General features: G+C 46.4%; 1 long non-coding RNA gene across 2 annotated transcripts; it reads left to right on the top strand.

Moving 5' to 3' along the window:
* The first annotated feature begins 11 nt into the window (after positions 1-11).
* On the top strand, positions 12-15091 carry LOC113883818. 2 transcript variants are annotated; one of them, XR_003508747.1, is made up of 5 exons: positions 12-308; positions 3373-3614; positions 8012-8058; positions 8932-9236; positions 14411-15091. It is a non-coding gene; the product is annotated as an uncharacterized LOC113883818 (long non-coding RNA). The 2 variants fall into 2 exon arrangements; XR_003508746.1 differs by lacking the exons at positions 8012-8058; positions 8932-9236.
* The last annotated feature ends 378 nt before the right edge of the window (positions 15092-15469 follow it).

Below are 15469 nucleotides of genomic sequence, written 5' to 3'. Positions count from 1 at the left end.
CCCCTCCCCGCGAGGCCCGCGCCCCTCACGCCGCGACCGGTCCTCCTTCCTGCCCGAGGGCGGCGCGGCGGAGGGCCCGCCGGTAGCCGGAGCGCCAGCCCGGACCCGGAAGGGCGGAGGTCGTAGCTCGCAGGCTCCGCACCCGCGGGGTCACCGCCCTCCTCCTCCCTGGCGTCCCCAGCTGCTGGCGCCCAAGGCGGCTCGTCCAGACCGGACCTGAGAGACTGCCGGGTTCCCCTCCACACACACCGATTCTTCAAGGAGACCGGCTGGGGACACCTCCACTCGCTTATGCCTGCGGGACAGCGGTAAGCTCAAGCGAAGCCTGTATGCCTAGTGCCCTCCGGCCCACAGTCCCCGGCTCTTGGCCTTGACCCTGGGCGTCCACCAGCAGTCCCCTGGTCCCCAAGCCCCTACCCAGGGGCCCTGCGCTCCTTGGCATTACGGACGTACACGTAATGAGATGGAGTCTATGGTACCAGGACCCTGGCCTAGATACATTTGTTCCTACAATTACTTGATTTTTAAATTATTAATTTTTCCTCTGATTCCATGTTCACCAAAGCAGCCTTCTGGCTTGGACCTTGACACTAAACAAAGTAGATCCCGCGATAGTACAAATAAATAAATTGAAAGAATTGGCAAGGCCTAAAGATTTTTTTCTCCCAAATGCTTACAATATAAAAATAAGAAAAAGGTGCAAAAGTTTATACTGTATGACCCTGGTAGTGCTAAAATTAAATCCACACAGCTGTAGATAGATGTGAAGTGTTATTATCAGTGCTACAGGTGATTTCCATTTTCTTCTTCATATGTTCTGAGTTTTTGAAAATTTCTATCATGAACATACATTAGTTTTATAATCAGAATGAAAACAGTGGGAACTTGCCTGAAGTTCCAATGGATAAGACTTTCCCTGCAATGCAGGGTGTGTGGGTTTGATCCCTGGTCAGGGAGCTAGTATCCCACCTGCCTCTAGGCCAAAAACCAAAACATAAAACAGAAGCAATAATGTAACAAATTCAATAAATCCTTCAAAATTAAAAAAAAAGGTCCACATTAAAAAAAGAAAGAAACCAATGATCTTCTTAAAACTCGCATGTGGGCACAAATAAGTTGATCTGCTTCTGTATATCTGTGTGTCCAGGCGCTCTGTTGCTCAGTCGTGTGCCCCTCTTTCCAACCCCACAGGCTATAGCCTGCCAGGCTCCTCTCTCTATGGGACTTGCAAGTCAAGAATACTGGAGTGGGTTGCCATATTCATCCAAGTGCATATTCCTGACTCAGGGATCAACTCTCGTCTCTTGCGCCTCCTGCTTTGGCAGGCATACTCTTTCCCATTAGCACCACCAAGAAAGAAAACAATAACCATTTTAAAGCTCACAAATGGGCACAAATAAGTCAAGGTTGATCTGCTTTTATAAATTAATAAATTGATTTTCCATTTGAGAGTCAACATGTATATACTTAGTTGAAAGTTGATTTTCCACTGTTTCATAAGAGAACACAGAAAACTTGGTTTCCGTACGCATGACCCCAATAACCAGACCTTGAGGGGTGAAGTCCTTTGGCCAGTTTCCTTACCCCTTTATTTTGCACCTGTGCATAAACTGAATCTGGAGATTAAATTTTGGGAGTTGCCAGCAGTGAGAATGGATGAGGTCACCAAAGAACGGAGGGCAGGTGGATAACAGATCCCAAGATTAGCCCTAATCACCCTATGTTATGAGTAGAGGGGACAAAGAGGATGAATGAGCAGGTCACCATCTCCTTGAGGATAAATGCAGACCCCTTAGTATAGTCTGTTGTGGTCTGACTGGTCCCCCTGATCCCTGGCTCTGAGTTCCAGAACACACCATGCTCCTGCTGGCTTCTGGGCCCTGGCTTAGGATCTTCCCTCTGTCTGGAAGCCCTTCCACCCTGACTGGTTAACTCTTCCCTCTTCCCCATCACTCTCATTCTTCAGGGATCATTTCAGAATTTTGTTTGTTTGTTTTTTATGTTTGTCTGTTTTTAGCCACACCATGTGGCTTGTAGAATCTTAGTTCCTCAACCAAGGATGGAACCGAGGCCCTCAACAGTGAGATCACGAAGGAATTCTCTTTTTTCCCAAATACCTTTATCTTCACATCTCTTGGCCTCTGGTTCATTCCCTCCGCATATGCACAGGCCCCATATTCACTGAGCAATTTGGTCCTTGGCTCGGGTCCCCTCTCCATCGTAACTACTGTCCCTATCAGTGGCCTTCCCATCCTGGGCCTTTGTTCTGTGACCACCCTGACTTCATTTACCTTTCCATTGCCCATGGTGACTCATTTACTGGATCATGTTCTAGGTTCTTTTAATTTTCTCTTCCCCAAGACTTCTGAGATTCCTCCTAGCCTACCATCTCCTCTGATTTTCATTGTCCCCACTTACTCTAAATTTGCTCTTTTACCAGATCCACACTCTGTTTTTCTCTATCCTCCTTTTTTTTTTTTTTTTAATGTTTGGTCCAACCTCGCAGCATGTGGTATGTTAGTTCCCCAATCAGGGATCGAACCTGTGCCCCCTGCATTGGAAGGAGAGTCTTAACCACTGAACCACCAGGGAAATCCCTGTCCTTGCCACTTTTCTGAATTTAGCTCTCCTCTCCCAGTTTTTCAGGCTGAAAGCTATTCTAAAAGCACACCCTGACTCTTGCAAGGGTCGCCCACCATTCTGTAGCTTTTCTTCTGGAATCTCTCCACTCCTGTGTCCCCTTTTCTCTTCCTCAGTTGCTGCCACCACCCACTTCCCCCTTGGGAGAATCTTCTCCCCCGCAGCCACCAACCCTGGCGGGAATGAAACCAGCTTCCTCTTTGCTGCTTGCAAAGGTGGGCACACAGACTCTTTCTGTCCTAAGGATGCGTCTACACACGGAGAAAGGGGAGACCAAGTTAACAACACAGGGAAGTTACTGAGTTCCATCTCTCATGGGCTCTGGTCTGTAGTTGCTGCTTTTCTTCTGAAACTTTCCTCTACTTACTTATTTTTTCATATTTATTTGTTTGTTTATTTGTGCCAGGCCTTAGTTGTGGCATGTGGGATCTTCGTCCTTTACTGGGGATCAAACCCACACCCCCTGCATTGGGAGCATGAAGTCTTAGCCACCAGACCACCAAGGAAGTCCTGAAACCTTTCCTTTAAAGATCTGTCAAAGGATTTGCCTGCATTGGCCAGCAGATGGCTAATTCATCTTTTCTCTGGTGAACTGTTGAAAAATCTGAAATGGTCTTGAGGGAAGGAGGGATTCTTCCTTGACAGTAACTAAGGCCCCTTCCCCACCCGCCTCCCAGGGCATTGCTTCCTATCTATAAATTGCTAACTCCAGGCTTTTCCCCCTCACTCTAGTTTATCTAACAAGACAACTGATGTTGAACCGCTTTCAATCTCAGCAAGATCCCAGTGAAGCCCACAGCAGGACTGGTGCTCCCCAGTTGCCTTTCACTTCACGCTTGGAATACTGGAGAGCCAGAGGAGCAGGCAGGATGTGCCTGAGAGAGACGCTGGAACTCCAAGTAACGGGGGACCAGGGAAGGAGGATACACCCTGTGTGGAGAGCTACTGCCTCAGCCATTCCCTCCAGGACAAACGTGAGTTCCTTCAGAAAGGCAGATTAAAGCCTGAAGCTCAAAGCTTAAGCCATTGGGCACCTGACTAACTAGAGCCCCTTCTAAGGTCCTCAGGGGCATGGGAGCAGTTGATCACACGTTATAACAGATGCCTCTGGAGCCCCGTTTCCCATCCCCTTTGGCAGCCTCTAATTTCTGTCCAAGCTGAGTTCCCTGAAAACGCAATTAGCAATGACCAGTCCCCTGAAAACAAAGGCTCTCTGCCTGCAGGCTCTGAATGGCTCAATTCTGCTTCTTCAATAGAGCTGAGAAGTGGAGGTGAAATTAGTGTTAATAATCTAGAGACATCATCATTCAAAGAGAGATAGGAACCATTGCATAAGTGTTTCAGCCTTTCCTGCAATGGGGACATTATGTACGATCAAGGTGTGACCTTGATTATGCACTTTGATATTAGCTTTTCATTCTTTTCTGTCTTCCTCTTCCTGCTACCATATCTGGGAACATTTTCCAAATCAGTGCCTGTGTGGAGTAAACCTTTGCCCTGGGGCTTCTCTGCTGGTCCAGTGAGGAAGTCTCAGCCCTTCCACTACACAGGGTGTGGGTTCCATCCCTGGTTGAAGAACTAAGATTCTACATGCTTCACACGGTGGCCATAATAATAATAATAATAGGCCTTTGTCTTCAGCTCTGCTTTCAAAAAACCAACTGGAAGTGTTGCAGAAACCATTACTCGAGAAACCAAGGACCACACTGGAGAGTTGGAGAACTCAGGTTTATTATGCCAGCAGGCCCAGAGGAGTAACACTCCAAGCTCTGAGCCCTGAACAAAAGGATTACAGAGTTTTTTGAGACAGACTGTAGTGGGCAACACTAACTCTTAGTAGACTGGTTAAAAGTAAAGGGTTTCGCGTGTGCAGAAACAGTGATCCAGATGGGAAGGGGGATGCCTGCCCTGGACAGGCATGATTAAGCAGGTTTGCAGGGCCTGGGCAAATGCAAAGATCAAGACAAGAGTGAGTGAGATAAACTCCAGTTCCTAGTATTGCAAGTCCCCACTTTCTGAGACTATGTGACCTACGTGATCTAGACTTTGCAAGGAGTAAGCTGAGTTACAGAGGCAGAAGGAGAAGGACGTGATGTAAAATTTTAACTTTTCCTCTTCATTCCCCCCTCTTGATGCTTCTTTCTATCACTCGTTGTAGAAAGCGTCATCTCATATTTTTGGTAGGACACTCAGAGCTCCCCATCGTTTAGGGGGCTATATTGAACTGTTACCATTTGTAACTTTATGGATTCAGTCTGAGAGGTTATGAACTGGGTAATAGCACTGAGAATACAAGGGCCAAACAAGAGCGCCGCAAAGAGCATGAAGAGAGGACCTGTTCAAGGGAGAAGTCACGACGCCCTGCTCCAGACATTACTCCAATTACCCCAGGAATTAGCTAGTTTTGCTCTCCTTTTTATGATTTGTTCCCTTCGCTGTTGGGCCTTGTCCCCGTCTATTTCTGATTGGTTTACATAAAAGCAGCAGTCTTCATTCAAGAAGAGGCAGAGTCTTCCCTTTTCAGCTGTCAGTTAGGTAGGTCTAGCCTTCTCCTGTTTTGTAAAACCACCTCAGCCAGGGAATCTAGTTGCTTCTGTAATGCCACTGATGAACTGAACTGAATGCCACTGAAGATTTGGCCACTCTCTCAATGTCATCTGTGAAGTCTTTGAATAGTGTATGGTAAAAGGTGGTTGATGAAGCAATTCCTCCTATTCCCATACCTAGCGCAGCCGTGATTCCCAGACCAATAAGCTGGATGGCTGTTTTTGACCATGTATGTGCTGCCAGAGGTACGGTGAGAGTCTGGCTGTTAGGGACAGTGTTCATCTGGGGAGTGAGGAAAGCTAAGGTGCAGATACCCATCTAATTGACAGGTAGACATAAGCATCTGTCCCACAAACAGAGAAAAGGCCTTGATGGGGGCGGCACCATCTGTTACAGCAAGGGACACCAAAAGGCTGCAAAGCAGCCTGCACATAACAGATAACTGAACACTAGCAAAAGGTTTTCTCCCCATCTTTGAGTTGTCACAGCTATAGCAACTGAGCCTATCGTGAAGGGGGGGTCAGCTATACTGTGGAGCAGTTTAGTTAGTAGGGAGAATTGATCATAAGAGACTTTTAATAAGAATGAGGCTTCCCACTACAGTGAGATAACAGACAGCTAACTGTGGCTTCTGACCCAAATCCCAGTCCTGGGATGCAACTAAAGCTAGTCCTTTAGTGAAGAACACAGAAATAATAGCAATCAGGGATACAGTCCAGGGTTGACAATGAAAATCCATTGATATTTTGATAGCTGGATCCTCAGGCTTCAGCTGTGCATTGACCTCCCAGCTGCTGCCAGCTGCTGGAGCGTGGCTAGAGCAAGGCTGAAGAATCCTCAAGCTTCTGCCGTGCATTGACTAGTCAGCTCCCAGAGTGACTAGAGCAGGGGTCAGCGTCCTTCGAGGGTGAGGGTCACTGTTTTTGGAACCAGATCTTGAGGGGGTTTTTGGGGTCCCGAACTGCTTTCCAGGTGTCCTCATTACAGGAAGCCGCTGCCTTCTTGACTCTGGTGTGGTGGATCCAAGGGATGACACCTATAACTCATTTCCTGGCTGATAGGGATGAACCCAGTTGCCCAGTGGAATGGGTGTCCTTTCTCAGGTTTCTCAGACAATATGGCGGAAGACTTTCCCAGGGCCTGGAGGTGTTGGGACATCTCCAGGTCAGCTAGTTGTTGGTGATCTCCCTTGAGCTTTTTTATCACTGGGGGTGGTCTCCCGTATAAGATCTCAAAGGGAGAATAGCCTGAGGACCTTGGGGTGCCTTTACAGAGGCCATAGAGAGTCCACAGAATAAGGCAGGTTGTTCTAGCATTGTCTGGGCGTTGGCCGGGGGATATTCTTGTCGTATTACTACTACTTGGAGAAACAAACTTAACAAGAAATTTAAAGATACACGGCTCGAAGATTAATAGAAGTAGGAATGCTGCTGAGGCGCTAGCTAGGAGAACCAGGTCCAGACATTGGTTCAAGACATTAGTGTTTCTCTAGGTATGAGAAGATGCAAGAATTCGGACTCATAAAAATTTTATCTGAAAACATCTATCTGAAGGCCTGTTTTTCTGGGTTTTCCCAGAGCACAGAGTGCCTTATTTTTTGTCTCCACCCTGAAGGCCTTTCAAGGGGGTATTGACGGTCAACATCTTATAGTAGTCATGATTTACTCTTTGTAGAGGCAGCTGGCAAGGGCCAGCTTCCAGTCAGCAGGGCCCCTTCATAGCTACATATGTGACCATGTTTTGGGGCATTTCAAGGTCATTGTGTCCCACGGTGCTGGGAAGGCTCACTCCCAGGTCTAACAAAAGATTCCACTGACAGGCCACTCAATGTGTTGTCACTAGGCCAGGCCTTGTAAGTAGCAAAGTCTCTGGACCATACCTGTCTTACTAGCCTCTTGGTCCAGGAAAATATTTCCTCTTGTTGCTTCTTCCCACATCTAGAGTTACATTATTACAATTATTGATCTCATATGGAACTGCATATCAGCATTTTATCACAGGCTCAGTCACACCTTTGGTAACGTAAGAAATAATCTTCTGAAACAAGCTACATAGAAAATAATATAGCTAGCAGTTATTAGTAAGGTCACAAGCAAGAATTTAGGTCAAGAACTTTCATTGTATACAGCCTGGTATTCCCCAGGTCATCTGTCTGAGTTAAATGATTATAGCCAGGTGTTAATCTCCTGTACCTCATGGAGCATCTGAGCTTTATCCAAAGACTGGTTACTGAGATAAGCTTTAGAAACCATCTTAAGAGTGTCCTTTTTAATAATTAAACCTTTTAGCAATATAACATAACAAGGAACTATCTCAGAAGTGAATCTTAGTAAGCACAGACCTTAATTAACAAAACTAGAACTTAATATTTAGTGAAACGTAATGTTTTCTTTTTTAGAGAACTAAGAGCAGACTATCACCATGTTTTAAGGACATCAAGATAGCAAAAGTCTAACCATAAGGGATTATTTTTTGTAGAAGCAGAATGAGCTTTGTCTACATGTACCATAATCTTAAATAATATTTATTTTTGTTTACTAAAGTAATTTTTTCTTTTTTGGAGAACTCATTGTGAGGGCATTAACACTGTAGGCAAAGTTAACAAAAGATTTCAAAGGTAAATATAGAACAGATCAATTAAGAGGTTAAAAAAAACCCTTAAATCTGTTTTTAAAAGCAGTTCAACATCTGAAGAAAGTATGTCCTCTTAGAGAGAAAGGCCGAATTTAAATTTTTGTACTAGCTTACTTCAAACTCATTTAGGTAAACTTAACTAAATTTATTTTAAACTTAGTCCTAACCATGCACAAAACTTTTTTTTCAGGTTCCATCTTCCAGAAACTTTTTAATCACTTTCTATAACAGCCACCTGTAAGTCAGACCTACTTTCTTTTCCCTTTATAAAATGCAATTTTATTTTTTACATCTTCTTTATTAAAAACATACATCCTACTTTCTTATTAGATAATTAAACAAACATTAATACTAGGTATTTAATATTGAATATTTTCCAATTCATATGAATCTGAAATTTATTTAGTTAATTTTTCTTGTATTGTTTGTATTGTATTGTTTGATTCATAAACACTTACTTTTCTTTAAGCCAATTAAATTAGCACTCATTTACAACTTCAACAATATTATCAGAAAAAAGACATAAACTGAGACATACATAAATCCAGACAGACAGATTGACAGAGATCTTATAGTTTTCTGTCTGAGATTTAAAATATCTCTTTGACACCCCCCCCTTTTTTTTTCTTTGCTTGAAGTTCTAATTTTCCCAAGGCTAAGGTCTCAGACAAAGCTGGCTGCGTATTTCAAGGACACGGAAAGGGTTAATTTCAAGCTTTTCCCTGGGCAGGCCTTTTAACAAGTTAGTTGTTTTTATTGTATATGCAAAAAGAATTGGCTTTGTAGTTTCCAAAAAATTTCTCTCACTCCATTCAATCAGCAATCACACACTCAAAATCATTCAGAGGCTATCACAATGCCTTCCTTCTCCTGAGTCCCCTAGGTTTCCTTGCTCCCTTCCTGGGAGCCCCAAGGAGGTTATCATTCATGATTCCTCCCTTCTCCTGAGTCCCCAGGGTTCCTTTACTGTTGCTCCCTTCTTGGGAGCCCTGAGAAGTTTATCATTCATGATGCCTCCCTTCCTCCCAAGTCCCCAGATCTCCCTAGTTGATGCTCCCTTCCTGGGAGCCCATAGAGGTGCTCAGTCTCCTCTTCTACTCGTTGGGATAGGTTCCTGCCTGGGGACTGACCCCAGAGCCTTACCTTATCCTGTGGCCATTCCTGGCGAGTTGATCCGTCCCTCCAATGAGTCCAGCTGGGGCTCGGCCAAATGAAGAATCGGAATGCCGGTCTGAAAGAGAACCCGGAATACCATCAGGTGGCACGCCTCCTCCTTCATCTCGGGGTTCCTTCGCTCCAGCGCGGCAGAGCCACCAGTCTGGCAGCTCAACGGGCTGGCGTGGTTGGAGTCTTGCTGGGGCCTCCAGAAATGTTGCAGAAACCAGTACTCAAGAAACCAAGCACCACACTCAGAGGTTTGGAGAACTCAGGTTTTTATGTCAGCAGGCCCAGAGTAGTTAACACTCCAAGCTCTGAGCCCCGAACAAAGGGATTACAGGGTGTTTATAGACAGACTGTAGTGGGCAACACTAGATGTTAACAGGCTGGTTTAAACTAAGGGGTTTCGGTGCGCAGGAGCAGTGGTCCAGATGGGAAGAGGGATGCCTGACCTGGACAGGCTTGATTAAGCAGGTTTACAGGGGCTGCTGCTACTGCTGCTGCTAAGTCACTTCAGTCGTGTCCGACTCTGTTCGACCCCATAGATGGCAGCCCACCAGGCTCTGCCGTCCCTGGGATTCTCCGGGCAAGAACACTGGGGTGGGTTGTCATTTCCTTCTCCAATGCATGAAAGTGAAAAGTGAGTGAAGTCGCTCAGTCATGTCCGACTGTACATGACCCCATGGACTGCAGCCCACCAGGCTCCTCCATCCATGGGATTTTCGAGGCAAGAGTACTGGAATGGGGGTGCCATCACCTTCTGGGTGATTGCAAATGGCAGGACAAGGGTGAGTGAGATAAGGTCCAGTTCCTAGTATTGCAAGTCCCCATTTTTGAGACTATGTGACCAGTGTGATCTAGACTTTGCAAGGGGCAAGCTGAGTTCTAGAGGCACAAAGGAGGTTTTGTGAAATTTTAACTTTTCCTCTTTGGAAGTGGCTCTGGGAAGTGAGCCCTTAGAACAGGATTCTGGAACAAGACAACCTGTGCAGTCATTCAGCAACAAGGGCCCTGACGTCACTCCAGTGAGTGGAGGGCGTAGCTCCTGAGGTGCCCTAACACTGGAATCACTAAGATTACCTGTTATGAATTGAGATAAGCTACAGGTGGAAGGGGAAATAATAGGCCAGGCCATAGAACTGGAATGAAATGTGAGTAAGGTTAATTTTAAGGACTGTAATTTTAAGCTGACTGGGTTTGCTAAGTTCCCAGAGACACTTCAAGAAAAAGAATGACAGGCTATCTCCAGCCAAGTAGCAATTGAGGGCCCAGTGAAGCCTCAAGGCCTACTTGGCACTGTTGACAGAGACCTTCATCTCCTGTAGTTGTAGGAAGACTGCACTGAAAACTGGGCCCGGCATTGAACCATAAGCCGCCAGAGCTTATGATGTGAGTCCTATGAGGCTCATAGGGAAGGACTGAGAGCTGAGACGTGGGATGTGGACCTTTGGGTGGTTGAACCTGAACCTCTTGAACCCCAGCTTTACCTGAATCCTCTAACCAGTTAAAGAAGCCCTACCTGCCTGGAGAGTGGCCTCCCCTTGACAGAAACCACAGGTGAAGATCCCACCTGAGGGGAGTTCCCTGCTGGTCCAGTGGCCAAGACTCCACGCTCCCAGTGTGGGAGAACAGAGTTCCATCCCTGGTCAGGGAACTAGATCCCGCATGCTACAACTAAGACCCAGAGCAGACAAATACATAAACAACTTGGTTTAAGAAAAAGGATCTCACCTGAGGAGGCTGCCTCACAGGACGTCCTCCTCTAGATCGCAAGCCTCCTCCCCTCTGGCCCAGACCAATAACTGGGTCAGGTCTCGGCACAGGATGCGCAGGGAAGTACAAGCACTACTGTGAGCAAAGAGCTCAATCGTGGAGCGTTGCAGGAGCCACTGCATGTGTCCTGACTGAAAGGGCGAGCCTCTAAAAGAGCAGTGCTCAGTCTATGAGACCAAAGTGTGGAGGTAAAGCTAGATAGGGAGGGTTTATTGAGAGAGGGTGAGGCTACTGGTCTGGGATCAGGACATAACATTCTGGAAAGATCTGGACTCAATCCTATGACATTGCTGGGAAGGTTCTTCCAATCTTGATCACAATGGCGGTGAACTAAATGAGGGGTGTTGGACCTGCCTTGGAGTATTAACGAAGACGAAGTGGAAGCCCTGGAGGCTCCCAATCCACCCCCCATCCTACCCGCCTAGATAGGAAACCAGAAGCAGTACTTCACCCCACTGGAACTGCGGGGTGGAGCCACCTTCCGAGACAGGGTGTGCAGGGCACTGGTCAGCACTATATCCCCCTCCAGTGCCCCTCCACGGCCCCTGCAAAGTTCACGTTAGTGGGTTCAGTGTCAGGAGCCTTCCAGGGGTGTGCCTGCTACTCACTGTGCCAGCCTGCTTACCTGCTACCCTGATGCCCAGGTGTGGGGCCAGAGATGACCGCTTGGTACATTGTCACTGGGTGTATATGGGTTGTGGAGGAGAAACGAGGCCAGAAGTTACAGATAAGTACAATTGCAAGCAGATAATTCATGCTTGTTGATCCCTAGTCATAATGCAGGATAATTTCTTACACAGAATAGCTCAGTAATTGAGAATGCACTCTCATCATTATACATGGGCTTCCCTTGTGGCTCAGCTAGTAAAGAATCCGCCTGCAATGCAGGAGACCTGGGATCAATCCCTGGGTTGGGAAGATCCCCTTGCAAAGGGAAAGGCTACCCACTGCAGTATTTTACCCTGGAGAATTCCATGGACTGTAGAGTCCATGGGGTTGCAAAGAGTCGGACACGACTGAGCAACTTTCACTTCACTTTATCATTATACATACATATGTATACACACACACACCCTGTTTTCTTTTCCGGAAGGTATATGTAATAGAATTTATTCCAATGCCTGTGTCTGTAGGGTACAAACCTGTGCCAGTACCTTAAACAGAGGTTACATCATTTTGTGAACTCACACCCCAGTGTATCAGCTCCACCTTAGCATTGCTGGTGCATCTTGTTCTGGAAAGTCTGGTGCTTCCAAACAAAATAGTGTGCTAAAAGGCTGTCAATAAAGCAGAATGCCCTGAAAAAACAGTGACAAAACTCCCCATCAGGCAAGGACTTGTTCCCACAGTGAGCCCTCCTCTGGCATGGAGACTATTTTTGCCTTGCTATTGAGTCACTAAATCCAATGTCCAATGTTTGTCTCTCAGTCATGTCCGACTCTTGTGACCCCATGGGCTGTAGCCCACCAGGCTCCTCATCCATGGGATTTCCCAGACAAGAATACTGGACTGGGTTGCCATTTTCATGCAAGCCTGTTTTCCTCACCCAGGGATCAAACCCTCGTCTCTTGGCATCTCCTGCTTTGGCAGGCAGATCCTTTCCCATTAGCACTACCAAGAAAGAAACCAATAACCGTTTTGAAGCTCACAAATGGGCACAAATAAGTAAAGGTTGATCTGTTTCTATAAATTAATTAATTGATTTTCCATTTCAGAGTCAACCTGTATATACTTAATTAATTGAAAGTTGATTTTCTAATGTTTGTTATGGTCAGAGGAAACTTAGTTTATGAACACGTGACTCTGACAACCAGACCCTGAAGGGTGAAGTCCATTGGCCAGTTTCCTTCCCCCTTCATTTTGCAGCCATGCATAAGCTGAATCTGGAGATTAAATTTTGGGAGTTGCCAGCAGTGAGAATGGATGAGGTCACCGAAGAATGGAGGGTAGGTGGATAACAGATCTCAAGATTAGCCCTAAGACACCCTATGTTATGAGTAGAGGGGACAAAGAGGATGAATGAGCAGGTCACCATCTCCTTGAGAATAAATGCAGACCCCTTAGTATAGTCTGTTGTGGTCTGACTGGTCCCCCTGATCCCTGGCTCTGAGTTCTAGAACACACCATGCTCCTGCTGGCTTCTGGGCCCTGGCTTAGGACCTTCCCTCTGTCTGGAAGCCCTTCCATCCTGACTAGTTAACTCTTCCCTCTTCCCCATCACTCTCATTCTTCAGGGATCATTTCAGAGTTTTGTCTGTTTTTTAGCCACACCATGTGGCTTGTAGAATTTTAGAACCCCAACTAGGGAAGGAACCGAGGCCCTCAACAGTGAAATGGCAGAGTCTCAACCACGAGATCATGAAGGAATTCTCTTTTTTTCCCAGATACCTTTATCTTCACATTTCTTGGCCTCTGGTTCATTCCCTCCGCCTATGCACAGGCCTCAGATTCACTGAGCAATTTGGTCCTTGGCTCAGGTCCCCTCTCCATCATACCTCCTGTCCCTATCAGTGGCCTTCCCATCCTGGGCCTTTGTTCTGTGACCACCTTGACTTTATCTACCTTTCCATTACCCGTGGTGACTCATTTTCTGGATCATGTTCTAGGTTCTTTTCATTTTCTCTTCCCCAAGACTTCTGAGATTCCTCCCAGCCTACCATCTCCTCTAATTTTCATCGTCCCCATTTACTCTAAATTTGCTCTTTTACCAGATTCAAGCTCTGTTTTTCTCTATCTTCCCCACCCCCTCCCCCCCTTTTTTTTTTTTTAGGTTGCACCTGGTTGCATGTGGTATCTTAGTTCCCCAACCTAGGATCGAACCTGTGCCCCCTGCATTAAGACTCCCCCCTGCAGAGTCTTAACCACGGAACTGCCAGGGAAATCCCCATCCTCCCAATATTTCTGAATTGAGCTCTCCTCCCCCAGTTTTTCAGCCTGAAAGCTATTCTAAAACCACACCCTGACTGTTGTCAGGGATCGCCCACCATTCTGTAGCTTTTCTTCTGGAACCTCTCCACTTCTGTGTCCCCTTTTCTCTTCCTCAGTTGCTGCCACCACCCACTTCCCCCTTGGGAGAATCTTCGCCCCCACAGCCACCAACCCTGGTGGGAATGAAACCAGCTTCCTCTTTGCTGCTTGCGAAGGTGGGCACACAGACTCTTTCTATCCTAAGGATGCGTCTATACACGGAGAAAGGGAGACCAAGCTAACAAATGCAGGGAAATTGCTGAGTTCTGTCTGTCATGGGCACTGCTCTGTAATTCCTGCTTTTCTTCTGAAACTTTCCTCTACTTACTTATATTTTCATATTTATTTGTTTGTTTCTTTGTGCCAGGCCTTAGTTGTGGCATGTGGGATCTTCGTCCTTTACTGGGGATCAAACCCACACCCCCTGCATTGGGAGCATGAAGTCTTAGCCACCAGACCACCAGGGAAGTTCCCAAACCTTTCCTTTAAAGATCTGTCAGAGGACTTGCCTGCATTGGCCAGCAGATGGCTAATTCATCGGCTCTCCGGTGAACTATTGAAAAATCTGAAATGGCCGTGAGGGAGGGATTCTTCCTTGACAGGTAACTAAGGCCGCCTCTCCCCACCTCCCCTCCCCGGCATTGCTTCCTGTCTACAAATTGCTAACTCCAGGTTTTCTCCCTCACTCTAGTTTATCTAACAAGACAACTGACAAGAGAACCAGCCTTAAATCTCAGCAAGATCCCAGTGAAGCCCACGGCAAGACTGGTGCTCCCCAGTTGCCTTTCAGTTCACGCATAGAATACTGGAGAGCCAGAGGAGCAGGCAGGATGTGCCTGAGAGAGACGCTGGAACTCCAAGTAGCGGGGAACCAGGGAAGGAGGATACACCCTGTGTGGAGAGCTCACTGCCTCAGCCATTCCCTCCAGGACAAATGTGAGTTCCTCCACAAAGGCAGATTAAAGCCTGAAGCTCAAAGCTTACGCTGTTGGGCACCTCACTAGCTAGAGCCCTTCTAAGGTCCTCATGTGAGCAGTTGATCACATGGTATAGCAGATGCCTCTGGTGGCCCATGTCCCACCCTCTTTGGTAACCTCTGATTTCAGTCTAAGCTGAGTTCCCTGAAAACGCAATTACCAGTGACCAATCCATGTGATCACTCACCTAGAGCCGACATCCTGGAACATGAAGTCAAGTGGGCCTTAGGAAGCATCACTACGAACAAAGCTAGTGGAGGTGATGAAATTCCAGTTGAGCTATTTCACATCCTAAAAGATGATGCTGTGAAAGCGCTGCACTCAGTATGCCAGCAATTTTCAGAAACTGAGCAGTGGGCTCAGGACTGGAAAAGGTCAGTTTTCATTCCAGTCCCAAAGAAAGGCAATGCCAAAGAATGCTAAAACTACCGCACAATTGCACTCATCTCACACACCAGTAAAGTAATGCTCAAAATTTTCCAAGCAATGCCTCAGAAATACATGAACTGTGAACTTCCACATGTTCAACCAGGTTTTAGAAAAGGCATAGAGGACCAGAGATCGAATTGCCAACATCCGCTGGATCATCGAAAAAGCAAGAGATTCCAGAAAAACATCTTATTTCTGCTTTATTGACTATGCCAAAGCCTTTGACTGTGTGGATCACAACAAACTGGAAAACTCTGAAAGAGATGGGACTATCAGACCATCTGACCTGCCTCTTGAGAAACTTGTATGCAGGTCAGGAAGCAACAGTTAGAACTGGACATGGA

The sequence above is a fragment of the Bos indicus x Bos taurus genome, chromosome 25 (assembly GCF_003369695.1).
Source record: "Bos indicus x Bos taurus breed Angus x Brahman F1 hybrid chromosome 25, Bos_hybrid_MaternalHap_v2.0, whole genome shotgun sequence".
NCBI classification, from domain to species: Eukaryota; Metazoa; Chordata; class Mammalia; order Artiodactyla; family Bovidae; genus Bos; species Bos indicus x Bos taurus.
The sequence above is the reverse complement of the archived record's forward strand: the minus strand, read 5'-3'. Positions and strand labels throughout refer to the sequence as shown.